This window comes from Ambystoma mexicanum, chromosome 7q (assembly GCF_040938575.1).
Source record: "Ambystoma mexicanum isolate Mex_15411 chromosome 7q, UKY_AmexF1_1, whole genome shotgun sequence".
Taxonomy (NCBI): domain Eukaryota; kingdom Metazoa; phylum Chordata; class Amphibia; order Caudata; family Ambystomatidae; genus Ambystoma; species Ambystoma mexicanum.
The window spans coordinates 111277293-111293372 of NC_090941.1; positions in this window are offsets into that span (position 1 = coordinate 111277293).

Genomic DNA, 16080 nt, shown 5'->3' on the forward strand with positions numbered 1-16080 from the left:
CCTGACTGAGCCAACCCAAACCAAATATACCACATCAATTTACTAAAGGAGTGGAACGAACCACGGGTAGCTGCACTGGGAACCACCGGGGGCATAGAAACGGTAGAATTGGCGAATGCTGATACCGGTTCTTTGGACAACGTCCAGTGGGGAGACACCCTGTCACCAACTATGAAGATGGAGTTATTGAATAGGTTGCTTCCCTGTGGCAAGGCCTTTTCCACCTTACCGGGGTGGACCAGTGTACTCGTACATGAAATAAAGACAGAGCCCGGACAGATAGTACGACTTAGACCCTATCGGATACCCAAAGCCAGGAGACACATCATTAACACAGAGGTGGATGAAATGTTACGCATGGGCATTGTTGAGCCATCAATCAGCGCTTGGTCTTCACACATAGTACTTGTCCCTAAGCCAGACGGCTCGATCCGCTTCTGCATGGACTACAGGCCACTGAACGCAGTTTCTCGATACGAGGCCTATCCGATGCCACGAATGGATGAGTTATTAGAAGGACTCAGAGCAGCCCGCTACCTGAGCACCCTAGACGTAACAAAGGTTATTGGCAGATCCCTTTACACTCCAAGGATAAGGAAAAAACTGCCTTTTCCACCCTGCAAGGACTCTACCAATTTAAAGTTCTCCCCTTTGGCCTACATGGGGCACCCACCACCTTCCAAAGGCTAATGGACATCAAACTACGACCGCATGATGGATATGCAGCGGCATATTTGGATAACATCATTATATACAGCAGGTTCTGGTTAAGTCATCTAACCCACCTGGAACTTGTCGTGGCTGATCTGCATAAGGCGGGTTTACATATAAATCCCCTAAAAACTACAATGGGAACCAATGAGACCAAGTATCTCGGACACTTGGTGGGGGGAGGTATTCTAAAGCCCCAAATATCCAAGACGGAGGATATACATAGGATACCAACACCCATGAACAGGAAACAGATCTAGGTTTTTCTGGGACTCATCGGTTATTACAGGAGGTTCATTCCCAATTTCTCCTCCGTTGCCGCCCCACTCACAGATGCGTTGAGAATTAAGGGTAACCCGAATCTGGTAAACAACGAAGCCGCACTAAGGGCCATAGCCCTCCTGAATCAGAGGATCACGTTGGACCCCATCCTGAGCTGTCCGGACTTTCAGAAACATTTCTTCCTGCAAACTGATGCCTCAGATCAGGGGTTGGGGTCCTTATTCTCTCAGGAACAAGGGGCGGAACTACAACCTGTATGCTTCATCAGTCGGAAACTGCTGCCTCATGAGTCGGCCTACACCACCATTGAGAAGGAGTGCCTAGCCATCAAATGGGCGATTGACTCCCTCAAGTATTATCTATTGGGACACCTGTTCACGTTGTTCTCGGATAATGCGCCCTTGCAATGACTCGCCCGACACAAAGATACCAACCAGAGAGTCCTCCGCTGGTTCCTCTCCCTTCAACCCTTTGATTTCCTAACTTTGCATAGACCGGCCAGGTTTCAGCTAGTGGCAGATTACCTGTCCAGGTGCTCTCACTGGCCTGATTGGCCTGAAACTGGGGTGAGTATGTGTAAGGAGGTATCACCGACGGACGCGGAGGAGGCAGACAACCCACAGAGGAAGGACGGACATGAGAAGATGTACAAGCAGGGAGCCCGACACGAGTGCAACAATTAACCCTGACAGGGAAATGCCGCAGGGGAGCCCCTCGACACATGCATGGCCAGTTACTCACCATGCTATGGACCCAACCCAGGAGGGCAGCCTTCCTGGAATCTGCAGCCCGGACTGGTAGGAGGGCGGGAGCGTTGACAGGAGACAGCCCACAGCTGAGATTGGGAGGGAATCCAAACACCAGGGCCCACCCATATGCACACGAGTCCCGAGGCCAGGCGAACCGCGCTGATGAGAGCGCCATAGGACTTTCCCCTGTGCTGCAAGGGCAGGCCGATATGACGGTGGTGAAGCCCAGCTTTAAGGGAGGCGGGACAATGCCTTCCCAGCCAATGAATGGACAGCTAGGCAGGGCCTCTGGTGATTGGTAGGGGTTTGAATCTATGAGAAAGTATAAAGTCCCACCTGTTTTAGCTAACGGTGTCTGTTGTATTTGCAGGACGATGAGGAGGGGAATAGAGTCAGAACAAAGTGGTGGGCCTATCCGGACACTACGAGATAAAAGACAACACCTTTCTGCAATAAAGTATTGGGGAAGGAAGCCCCAGCGGTGAAGAAACCACCAAGACATTTTAAGTTTGTTAAAATTGGACAATCACTTTAAAGCCAGAAATAAATATAATTTCAGCATCCCCCTGTCTCCGGCCTCATAATTCAACAATCACATTTTGTCAAATATTGAAAATAACCCTGCATTAGATGTAGTTGATTATTTAAATATATCCTGTATTACTGCTAGCTGAACATATGAACATAGCTCTGTACTGCATATAGCTAAACCTTTGGATATAGCCTGTATTCCTTCTATCTGAAAATGTAAGTGTAGCCCTGTATTTCATCTAGCTGAGGATTTTAGTGTAGCCCTGTATTGCTGCTAGCTGACTATCTGAGTGTAGCCCTGTTTTTCTAGCTGAATATTTCAATAAGCTATGCTGACTAACTCACAGACCAGAGGAGCACTCTGGCACACTAGATGTCTGGCCGACCTTCCCCCCACCCCGTGCTCTGTTCTGTTTAAACATCCTACCCTCTGGAGAAACGCTCCCTTCCAACTGCCCACCCCTCCTCAACAGCCCCACACTGTCCTCTGGGCAACACACCTTCCCACACCTTTCCACTTCAACTGTTGTGCCCCTCTCAATCCCCCACACTGCCCTCTTTCACCCCCATGCCCTCCACACCCCTGCCACCCCAGCCTTACCATCTCTAAGTGTTGCCCAATCATCCCTCGCCAACACCCCCTTCTCGGAAGACCCGCCAACCCTCTCACACACACCACAGGCACCCAAGAATCCCCTCAAACCCAGAATCTGCAAAAGCCAAACCATCTCGCTGCTCAGCTGCCCCTTCATTCCTACCCACACCCTTCACCCAGGTGATTCCTTCACTCCCATATACTCCAATCCAGTAAAGTCCATCTTCAGCAAAACCTTTAATACATATGCCCCCAGCAACCTCAACATTCGCTGGGAGATCTCAAACCTCACATGGTTGTTCTTGCTCCAACTGCACTCTCTGACTACCTCTCTCATTGACTACTTCCAGAGCAGGTGGTATTGCCATTCTCTACAAACCTTGCATATCTAGCTCACAATCTGAGGCACAGGCATGCAACACAGACTGTGAATCACTACTCACTCACCCACAGATTCTTGTGCATCTACAGGCCACCCGGCTACAACAGATACTTCTCTAATGCCCTATTTCACTTCATAGTGGCCATCCTGGTCTCCCACCCATCCCTCACCCGACTAGGAGTCCTCAACATATGGTTTGATGCCCCTGACAACCCCATGACACGAACATTCATGGACAACCTGGAAACCCTCAACATAACTCATGCAGGTAACAGGTGCCACCCACACAGCAGTACAAACTCTTGGTGTGATCTTCAGCTCCAGCCAACTCATCTCCATGCTCCAGCCCATGGACACTCATATGGGCAGATCACGCAGCCATATTTTTCTCACTCCTGTCACTCACCCATCTTCTATAAATGACTAGCACCGGACCATCAACCCTTGTATCACTATGGAACAAGGTCATGATAATCCAGAGCTAGCCAACTCCCTGCTCTCCCACCTCCCCAACCTACTAAATGTATGAGGAGGACTACCTTCCATCAGCAACTTCATCTCATGGCTTTCCAACACTCTCCAACATCTCACCCCCTCAAGATTTATCCCTAGCAGACAAGGCCCCTTGGCCAGATGGTTCAGCCTCTCCTCCAATCTCTCAAAACATGCAACCACTCCCTGGAACACAGGTGTTGGGCCGACCCATCTCCCAAAAACAAAAAAAAACTACACCCATCAGTAGCATATTTGCAAAGCTGAAATCCATAGCGCAAAGAAATAGTTTTAATGTTTTTATTAATTCTTTTATTAAGTGTTTTTGGTTGGAAAATAAACCGTAACACTACATATCTCATAAAAGAAGGACATGGTTTACAATTCAAATAATAGTAAAGACAATACATACAATGAGTTAAAATGGATTTAACAATTTCATGTTAAGATTACATAGATACAAAGAAAATATAATTAAACCAGTTTCTTTCTCATGGACCAAAAACTGTTTTCCACACATTATTTGCAGCTGCAATTATCACCAGCGATTCTCCAGAATAGATACATGCCTAGAATTGGTCAGTTGACATCTATTCTGTGGTGGTTGCATAGTTTTCATAACACTTTAAGTAATGATTTTCCAGAGCCTTACAATTGGTTAGTATGTGTCTGGCTGTTTCGCTCTCAGAAGCACACTGCATTTCCACCACTCACATGGAATACCTTGTCAAGCACCAAAATACTTCATGGTGGGTAAAACATTGAATCTAAGATACATCTAACAATCTTTCAGTGACACCCTCTCTGACCACTTTTTTGATACAGCACTAGAAACAACCTGCACCACAGGCACAAAACTGGCAGAACTACCGCCCTGCTACCCACTCACCCACATAAACCCATCAACCAGCCCGCCCCATCTTCTCATCTTTCTCTCCCATCTCTTGACCAAAATTCCTTAACTTACTGTCTGACAGCCATCTACCCGGATCTCTGTGTGAACTGTGTGACCCATGCTCCCCATCCATACTCAAATAATATTTCATCTCAACCTGCGCTGGCAGCATCAATCGCATGATCCATCCTTAACTCTTCACTCACCTCACTCTTCACTCACCTCAGGCATTTTCCCAGCAGCTTCCAGAACATATCACTTCAAACCGCTCCAGAACAAACCCTCTCTCGACCCCTCCTGGCTGCAAACTGGGAACCAATTTTAATACATGTTTCTCAGACAAACTCAAAAACCGTATGGCCTTCTCTGAACCCAGCACATTCACAGAAGCCAAACACATTCTCGACCCTGCCCAGTCCTGGCAAAAGAGAAATCATGCTCCCTGGAAAGACATACCTCTTCCCTAAAGCCACACCGTGGCCTCCCACTGTAGGTCCCCACCCCTGCTGCATTCTCTGTAGACAAATACCTGGGTTGTACAATGGACACTGACCTGACCCTATCACACCACATTAGAACTCTTTCAAAATTCTGCTACCTATGCCTCTGCATAATCAGAAACATCTTCCCTTATCTTCCCATAGAGTGACTGCAATCATGTCCATTGTCTTCTCCCGGGACTACACCCACTCTCTCTATCTCAGTGCTCCTGCTTATCAACTCAGAAAGCTCCAATGGGTCCAGAACTCTACATCTAGGCTCCTCCTGACCCTTAGTCTGAGAAAGCGGGTCATCCCTGCCGCCCATGTTCTCCACTGCTCCCGATCAGATGATGCGTCACTTTCAAAGCCATGTGCATCACTCACCAAGCCCTACACAAGACAGGCAAAAAATGGCTACATCAGAAAATCACCCACTACAATACCAAGAGAAACCTGTGTTCAGGCGCTGCTTTCCTCATGGTGATACCTTCTTTTAAATCAACCAGAATTTGAGGCTTGACATTCTCTGTCCAACCACTCACTATCTGGAATTCTATGCTGCTTAGCATCAAGGCAAAGAGGACCACCTGGCATTCCAGAAGGGCCTCAAGACATGGCTATTCGTCTGCCACCCTGACTAACCCTGTCCTCTTGAGATAGCTATTCAACCATGGATGACCTTCGCAGAAATTAACTACAATTCATTCACAGAAGGACAGTATGATTTAAGAATTATCCTGATTAACAATATCCAGTAGAAAATAGGAGGGAGTTCATGCCGCAGATACAAATCCAACAATCCAGCAACAACAGACGGGTACATATCTCACTCCATACATATGGATGTTAGCTAAAGGCAATACTACTCACCTGCACACATCTGCAACCATATGCCTTTCCCAACAACATTTTTCACAACACCTCTGCCATTAGAACACAGCAATACCCTACAACAGAAATTAGGTCTAGCTGGACACCTAATGTACTTCTACTACTCTTTCACGCTGTATTATCATTTTCAAAGCACCCATCCATTTGCCTGCTTGACATATGTAGCTATTAGGGACCTGACCACATCTACCCAACTTCACTTTGCTTAAAATGCACACACGTATTCTAAACTCCTCTGATGAATATTCCCATACTTGGACTCCAGTTCCCCAAGGACGTTCAACCCACAGAACGTTCGGACCATACCAATGGTGAAAGGCTCTATACAAATGATAATGATGATGATGATTAGGTACTGTGGCTGATCTTGATGTCTTCGGCTGGTTGTTCAGCTCTCTTTATAGTCATGTACCAAATATGTGTTTTTTCTAGTCTATATCTATGGAAAACAATTAGTAGGATGTACCTTTTACTTTAACAATGTTATTGGTAGGGAAGGGGAAGTTCCCTTTCAAACTCTCTTCAGAGATGATAGCTCACTAACTGCATGCTCACAAAGTAGCTTACCTTGTTAGTCAGTTGCGCACAGAGAAATTATTGTACATACGAAAGCCAACCATTCCCACACTTAGAATAAAATAATTGGAGAGAACACCTCCAATTGAGTCTTCAGTTTAATCAAGTATTTTATTGGTTAAAAAAAGACATCTAGCACAACTCTAAGGCCTATACCATTTTTCTTTGATTCTCCTAGATTAAGTCGATCATCAATAAGTGTCTCCCCTCTACTCAATAAGCTGTTATTTACAAATAGGTTAGACTTAATGGAATTCAATACTTTTTCCCAACTTTTGCAAAAAAAGATTGGGTTTTTATTTTGTGTGGGTAGCATGCAGTGACATCCTCTCTTAACATGTTGCTGATCATAATCTAAATTTTGGGCAAATGGGCAGTGTATTTATGCAACCATAAGCACGCTCCCTTTTTAATGAGTGATATGGCTACAGCGTAGCTCTGTCTCTGGCCCATATATGCTGATTCTCTGGATGCGTGCATTGCATAAATGCATGTGACCTAAAGGCAGAAGCAAAACATCAGTTAGTAACATTTTACAAAGCACATTCAGGTACATCAGTGTGAGATGACAATAATCACATACAGACATATGTTAATTAACTTGTAATAATTTTAACTGTAGAAAGAAAAAAGAAATGTTGTATGCAGCTTTAAAAAAATCCTAAACAAAAAATCTGAGAAGGCTCGGCCAAGAATCCAACCACAGACCACCAGCTGGTAGTAAGAGTTGAAAGTGGCAATGATCACAACTTGGTTGATAATCCTGGAGTTTCTCTAGAGTTAATGAGGAATACAAATGAAGTAGAAAACGATGCCAAAATATAAGAAACCAGAGAAAGTAAAGGCAGCAAGCTACACCAGATATGAGGAATCTTCTAAAAATGTAGGCTATAAAACCCACCGCTAAACAGTTCTTTGATTCAGCATTCAATGAGTAATCATTTTCCATAAAAATTATTTGCTGGAAACAAGCGGCATTGAACCCATTGTAGTCTCCATCAAAATGTCAATTATTTTGGATCAACATGATATTGAAGCACACAGCATTGCATTAGATCCCACCTTGCTGAATTAATTACTTCAAATACAATGCAGCACCATTTGCAGAGAAGGATTACTGGGTTACAAGAAACCATAATTTCACATGTTTGGGTTTAATGTGGACACTTGAATAGAGGTCAAGTTTTTATCAGTAATACATGTCATGCCTACCTTGACAGAGATCACTTCTAAAGATAGTATTCAAATTGTAATTGTTGATTTGAATAATTTATCCAAAGTCCACTTGACATCACTGCTGATATGTCAAATAGTGTATGGTAAGGTAGAGTTTGATCCCTGTATAGCTTCAAAAGCAACAAGCTCTAATAGAGTGCACAATAACACTTAATTTAATGGTTCTCTGCATAAAGGACATGTGCAGATTATGTGTGCTGAAGACAATCTTCTTAGTTGGGTTGTAAGTGTGTTTGATTGACGAATCAGAGACTATGGTGACACAAATTACCTATAAATGGCTACTTGACTTCTTGGGTAAACATGTACAGGAACTGTACTGATTTTGTGGATGGAGGCTGGCATAGATGTTCTTGTAACTGAAGAGGTCATGATTAATTAATCTCTAACAATATTATTTGAAAATTGGTTAATTTGCACAAGATCTTTATGATTCAAGAAACCTGGCTGTTTAGTTCCATTGTTACTGATGGTCCTAAAACTTGTTTGAAACCGTCCCAGCATGGTCCTAGGGGAAGACCCAATGGAGTTTAGTGATTGGACTGTGTACCTCTGTTCGGTCAAACTAATGTAAGTTCCTGGCGTCTAATAATAATAAGTTAACTGTAGGTTTTAGTGATAAGAAGGAAGGTAATGTTATAACTAATGGTGTGTTAATTAATATTATGTATGCCTTGAGTGGACAGTAAGGAATAAGCCTGCAGCAAATACTCTCTTCTTTACTAGACCAATGGATATCTATACACTTTTAAGCTTTTATCATGTGTGGAGGTTATTAAAACACAAGATGTCCATCTAATAATAAGGACATTTAAAAAAGCAACTGTATGCAGCAACAGCATTGTAACCTTGCAACTGCTATGAGACAGAATCACAGGCCACTTACGAGCAAAAATACACTGAGGGGTCGATTCATGGAAATAATGTGCGCCGAAAAAATCCCAAAACGTGCGAATCGCAGTAAAAGTGCAAAAATCGCAGTGCACGTGCGAAAATCGCAGGGAAACCAGCGCACATCGATTCATGGAAAAACATTGGATGTGCGCTAAAAATGTGCGCCGTGCACGCCGGCGCACATGTCATCCAAAAGCGTGCGCCACGGCCACTGCGAAATCGCACATAGCGCGGCGCACATCACAAAAGTAGGCGGAACACGGGGCGTAACACTCGGAATGGGGAACAACGCGTGAAAATATGGGCGTCACGGGGGAAGTACACGAGGCAAGTGCGCGGAACGCCCACACGCTCACCTACAACCCGTATTCATGGAATCGAATAGGGCAAACCAGCGCACGGTCAAAGACGTGCACAGGGCCAAACAAGTACGCCACAAGAAAGCAGGCGGTAGTGCCCCTGCGACTGAAAAAAATGTGCGCTAACAAAAAGCACCCATATACAGCCATGATGAATGGGCCATACAGTGGCCCTCTAGGACAAATGAGGTGCAAAGGGGCACTGACAAACACAGACACCCGCTGTGTGAAAAATAGCATGTGCGCGTGTTCCTGGGTGCGCGGGAAGTTCCACACGTGATTGGCCTGGGTACGTGTACTTCGGGGTGCGTGGGAAGTTCCACACGCAATTTGCCTGGGTACGTGTACTACGGGGTGCGCGGGAAGTACAACATGCGATTTGCCTGGGTAGGTGTACTACGGGGTGCGTGGGAAGTTCCACACGCGATTGGCCTGGGTACGTGTACTTCGGGGTGCGCGTGAAGTTCCACACACGATTGGCCTGGGTACGTGTACTTTGGGGTGCGCGGGAAGTTCCACACGCGATTAGCCTGGGTACGTGTACTACGGGGTGCGCGGGATGTACCACAAGCGAGTGGCCTGGGTAGGTGTACTTTGGGGTGTGCGGGAAGTTCGTCACGCGATTGGCCTGGGTAGGTGTACTACGGGGTGCGCGGGAAGTTCCACACGCGATTGGCCTGGGTACGTGTATTCCGAGGAGCGCGGGAAGATTCACACGCAATTTCAGCAGGGTACATGTATTTCGGTGGTGCCGGGGAATGCTACACGTGATTTGGCCATGTGGGTCCTCCCAGGTGTTCCCTCTACACCCTCCACGGCCCCTGCAGGCAGCCCACACCACAGGGTACTACCCTGCACCCCTGCTCATGTCCCACAGGCAACCCATCCACCATGGCCATGCCCACCAGCCAACCCACATGTCACCTTGCACTACTGATCACCAACACATGTCTCCCATCACCCCCATCCCCCAGCCACCAGGGGCAGCCTCCACCAGGCCCCCACCCATGTCTACCACCACCCCCACCCCCCAGCAGTGCAGGGGCAGCCTCCACCAGGCCCCCACTCATGTCCCCTATCACCCCCATCCCAGCCACCAGGGGCAGCCTCCACCAGGCCCCCACTCATGTCTCCCATCACCCCCACCCCCCAGCCACCAGGGGCAGCCTCCACCAGGCCCCCACTCATGTCTCCCATCACCCCCACTCCCCAGCAGTGCAGGGGCAGCCTCCACCAGGCCCACACTCATGTCTACCACCACCCCCACCCCCCAGCCACCAGGGGCAGCCTCACCAGGCCCCCACCCATGTCTCCCACCACCCCCACCGCCCAGCCACCAGGGGCAGCCTCCACCAGGCCCCCACTCATGTCTCCCATCACCCCCACCCCCCAGCAGTGCAGGGGCAGCCTCCACCAGGCCCACACTCATGTCTACCACCACCCCCACCCCCCAGCCACCAGGGGCAGCCTCACCAGGCCCCCACTCATGTCCCCCTGCACCCCCACCCCCCAGCCACCAGGGGCAGCCTCCACCAGGCCCCCATTCATGTCTCCCATTACCCCCACGCCCCAGCAGTGCAGGGGCAGCCTCCACCAGGCCCACACTCATGTCTACCACCACCCCCACCCCCCAGGGGCAGCCTCCACCAGGCCCCCACCCATGTCTCCCACCACCCCCACCCCCCAGCAGTGCAGGGGCAGCCTCCACCAGGCTCCCACACACGTCCCCCTGCACTCCCAACCCCCAGCCACCAGGGGCAGCCTCCACCAGGCCCTCATTCATGTCTCCCATCACCCCCACCCCCCAGCAGTGCAGGGGCAGCCTCCACCAGGCTCCCACACATGTCCCCCTGCACCCCCAACCCCCAGCCACCAGGGGCAGCCTCCACCAGGCCCCCACTCATGTCTCTCATCACCCCCACCCCCCAGCAGTGCAGGGGCAGCCTCCACCAAGCCCCCACTCATGTCTACCACCACCCCCACCCCCCAGCCACCAGGGGCAGCCTCCACCAGGCCCCCACACATGTCCCCCTGCACCCCCACCCCCCAGCCACCAGGGGCAGCCTCCACCAGGCCCCCACTCATGTCTCCCATCACCCCCACCCCCCAGCCATGCAGGGGCAGCCTCCACCAGGCCCCCACTCATGTCTACCACCACCCCCACCCCCCAGCCACCCAGGGGCAGCCTCCACCAGGCCCCCACTCATGTCCCCTATCACCCCCACCCCCAGCAGTGAAGGGGCAGCCTCCACCAGGCCCCCACTCATGTCTACCACCACCCCCACCCCCAGCAGTCCAGGGGCAGCCTCCACCAGGCCCCCACTCATGTCCCCTTTACCCCCACCCCTCAGCAGTCCAGGGGCAGCCTCCACCAGGCCCCCACTCATGTCTACCACCACCCCGACCCCCCAGCCACCAGGGGCAGCCTCCACCAGGCCCCCACTCATGTCTCCCACCACCCCCACCCCCCAGCCACCAGGGGCAGCCTCCACCAGGCCCCCACACATGTCACCCATCACCCCCACCCCCCAGCCACCAGGGGCAGCCTCCACCAGGCCCCCACTCATGTCTCCCATCACCCCTACCCCCCAGCAGTGCATGGGCAGCCTCCACCAGGACCCCACTCATGTCTACCACCACCCCCACCCCCCAGCCACCAGGGGCAGCCTCCACCAGGCCCCCACTCATGTCTCCCATCACCCCTACCCCCCAGCAGTGCAGGGGCAGCCTCCACCAGGCTCCCACACATGTCCCCCTGCACCCCCACTCCCCAGCCACCAGGGGCAGCCTCCACCAGGCCCCCACTCATGTCTCCCATCACCCCCACCCCCCAGCAGTGCAGGGGCAGCCTCCACCAGGCTCCCACACATGTCCCCCTGCACCCCCAGCCACCAGGGGCAGCCTCCACCAGGCCCCCACTAATGTCTCCCATCACCCCCACCCCCCAGCAGTGCAGGGGCAGCCTCCACCAGGCCCCCACTCATGTCTCCCATCACCCCCACCCCCCAGCCACCAGGGGCAGCCTCCACCAGGCCCCCACTCATGTCTACCACCACCCCCAACCCCCAGCCACCAGGGGCAGCCTCCACCAGGCCCCCACTCATGTCTCCGATCATCCCCACCCCCCAGCAGTGCAGGGGCAGCCTCCAACAGGCTCCCACACATGTCCCCCTGCACCCCCACCCCCCAGCCACCAGGGGCAGCCTCCACCAGGCCCCCACTCATGTCTACCACCACCCCACCCCCCAGCCACCAGGGTCAGCCTCCACCAGGCCCCCACACATGTCCCCCTGCACTCCCCAAACCCCAGCCACCAGGGGCAGCTTCCACCAGGCCCCCACTCATGTCTCCCATCACCCCCACCCCCCAGCAGTGCAGGGGCAGCCTCCACCAGGCCCCCACTCATGTCTACCACCACCCCCACCCCCCAGCCACCAGAAGCAGCCTCCACCAGGCCCCCACTCATGTCCCCTATCGCCCTCACCCCCCAGCCACCAGGGGCAGCCTCCACCAGGCCCCCACTCATGTCTACCACCACCCCCACCGCCAGCCACCAGGGGCAGCCTCCACCAGGCCCCCTCTCATGTCCCCTATCACCCCACCCCCCAGCAGTGCAGGGGCAGCCTCCACCAGGCCCCCACTCATGTCCCCTATCACCCCCACCCCCCAGCAGTGCAGGGACAGCCTCCACCAGGCCCCCACTCATGTCTACCACCACCCCCACCCCCCAGCAGTGCAGGGGCAGCCTCCACCAGGCCCCCACTCATGTCTACCACCACCCCCACCTCCAGCCACCAGGGGCAGCCCCCACCAGGCCCCCACTCATGTCTCCCATCACCCCCACCCCCCAGCAGTGCAGGGGCAGCCTCCACCAGGCCCCCACCCATGTCTACACCCACCCCCACCCCCCAGCAGTGCAGTGGCAGCCTCCACCAGGCCCCCACCCATGTCTACCACCACCCCCACCCCCCAGCCACCAGGGGCAGCCTCCACCAGGCCCCCACTCATGTCTACCACCACCCCCAACCCCCAGCGACCAGGGGCAGCCCCCACCAGGCCCCCACTCATGTCTCCCATCACCCCCACCCCCCAGCAGTGCAGGGGCAGCCTCCACCAGGCTCCCACACATGTCCCCCTGCACCCCCACCCCCCAGCCACCAGGGGCAGCCTCCACCAGGCCCCCACTCATGTCTCCCATCACCCCCACCCCCCAGCAGTGCAGGGGCAGCCTCCACCAGGCTCCCACACGTCCCCCTGCACCCCCACCCCCCAGCCACCAGGGGCAGCCTCCACCAGGCCCCCACTCATGTCTCCCATCACCCCCACCCCCCAGCAGTGCAGGGGCAGCCTCCACCAGGCCCCCACCCATGTCTACCACCACCCCCAGCCCCCAGCCACCAGGGGCAGCCTCCACCAGGCCCCCACACATGTCCCCCTTCACTCCACCCCCCAGCCACCAGGGGCAGCCTCCACCAGGCCCCCACTCATGTCTCCCATCACCCCCACCCCCCAGCCACCAGGGGCAGCCTCCACCAGGCCCCCACACATGTCCCCCTGCACTCCCCAACCCCCAGCCACCAGGGGCAGCTTCCACCAGGCCCCCACTCATGTCTCCCATCACCCCCACCCCCCAGCAGTGCAGGGGCAGCCTCCACCAGGCCCCCACTCATGTCTACCACCACCCCCACCCCCCAGCCACCAGGGGCAGCCTCCACCAGGCCCCCACTCATGTCCCCTATCACCCCCACCCCCAGCAGTGCAGGGGCAGCCTCCACCAGGCCCCCACTCATGTCTACCACCACCCCACCCCCCAGCAGTGCAGGGGCAGCCTCCACCAGGCCCCCACTCATGTCTACCATCACCCCACCCCCCAGCCACCAGGGGCAGCCCCCACCAGGCCCCCACTCATGTCTCCCATCACCCCCACCCCCCAGCAGTGCAGGGGCAGCCTCCACCAGGCTCCCACACATGTCCCCCTGCACCCCCACCCCCCAGCCACCAGGGGCAGCCTCCACCACGCCCCCACTCATGTCTCCCATCACCCCCACCCCCCAGCAGTGCAGGGGCAGCCTCCACCAGGCTCCCACACGTCCCCCTGCACCCCCACCCCCCAGCCACCAGGGGCAGCCTCCGCCAGGCCCCCACTCATGTCTCCCATCACCCCCACCCCCCAGCAGTGCAGGGGCAGCCTCCACCAGGCCCCTACCCATGTCTACCACCACCCCCACCCCCCAGCCACCAGGGGCAGCCTCCACCAGGCCCCCACACATGTCCCCCTTCACTCCACCCCCCAGCCACCAGGGGCAGCCTCCACCAGGCCCCCACTCATGTCTCCCATCACCCCCACCCCCCAGCAGTGCAGGGGCAGCCTCCACCAGGCCCCCACTCATGTCTACCACCACCCCCACCCCCCAGCCACCAGGGGCAGCCTCCACCAGGCCCCCACTCATGTCCCCTATCACCCCCACCCCCCAGCAGTGCAGGGGCAGCCTTCACCAGGCCCCCACTCATGTCCCCTATCACCCCAAACCCCCAGCAGTGCAGGGGCAGCCTCCACCAGGCCCCCACTCATGTCCACCACCACCCCCAGCCACCAGGGGCAGCCTCCACCAGGCCCCCACTCATGTCTCCCATCACCCCCACCCCCCAGCCGTGCGATTTGCCTGGGTATGTGTACTTCGGGGTGCGCGTGAACTTCCACACGCGATTGGCCTGGGTACGTGTACTACGGGGTGCGCGGGAGGTTCCACACGCGATTGGCCTGGGTACGTGTACTTCGGGGTGCGCGTGAACTTCCACATGCGATTGGCCTGGGTACGTGTACTACGGGGTGCACGGGAAGTCCCACACGCGATTGGCCTGGGTACGTGTACGACGGGGTGTGTGGGAAGTTCCACACGCGATTGCCTGGGTACGTGTATTACGGGGTGCGCGGGAGGTTTCACACGCGACTGGGCCTGTGAGAGTGAGGTACATGTATTCCAGGGGTGGGTGGGAATATTTACCCGCGACTGGGCCTTTGAGAGCGTGCTACGTGTATTTCTGGGGTGGGCGGGAAGATACACACGTTCGCCTATGACGTGCCAAATAAAAAATGGTCCAATCCTGAAACACGTACGCCAGCATGAAGCAGGCGTACGTCGACCCGCGCAGCATAAAAGTGCGCGCAAACAACAAACAAGCTCATACGCCAGGATGAATATACCGTTCCTAGCAGCAGTGGCCATGGGTTACCAAAGGAGGAGGAGGAGGAGGATAGTGAGGGCCCGAATTTTCACTCCCAGAACCAGCCTTTTTGGGATGCCTGATGACCAGGTGTATGGGAGGTACAGGTTTCCACCACACATAATACTGGACCTGGTCAGTGAGTGGGAGGATGACCTCACATAACCCACCCTAAGCTCCCAAGCACTCAGCCCCCTGGAGAAGGTCCTCAATGTACTGCACTTCTTGGCCACAGGATCATTTCAGCGGACAAGTGCCAGAGTGGGTGGGGTGTCACAGGCCACGCAGTCACGCTGCCTACACCAGGTCTTGAACATCATCACTGCACGCCCATCAGTCCGTAGGCACATATACCTGCCCAGGACACCTGCAGAAAGGCAGGCTGCCACCCTCGATTTCTATGGTGTGGCACAATTCCCAAAAGTGCTAGGTGCCATTGACTGCACCCATGTGGCACTACTTCCCCCCAGGGCATCTGAGCACATCTATAGGAACCGTAAGCACTGGCATTCCATCAACGTGCAGGTAGTATGTAATGCTAAGGGAATCATCACCTCAGTATATGCCAACTATCCAGGGTCCACCCACGACAGCTTCATTTACCGAATGTCTACCCTAAGCCGTGACCTAGAAGCTGGGCGGCATGACGATACATGGCTGCTTGGTGAGTATGACTGCCACTGCACATGCATGCATGTCAGATGCAGAGTTATGTCACTACCCCACTAATGATACCCATCACCTCCTCACCAGGGGACAGTGCCTACCCTCTGAGCACCC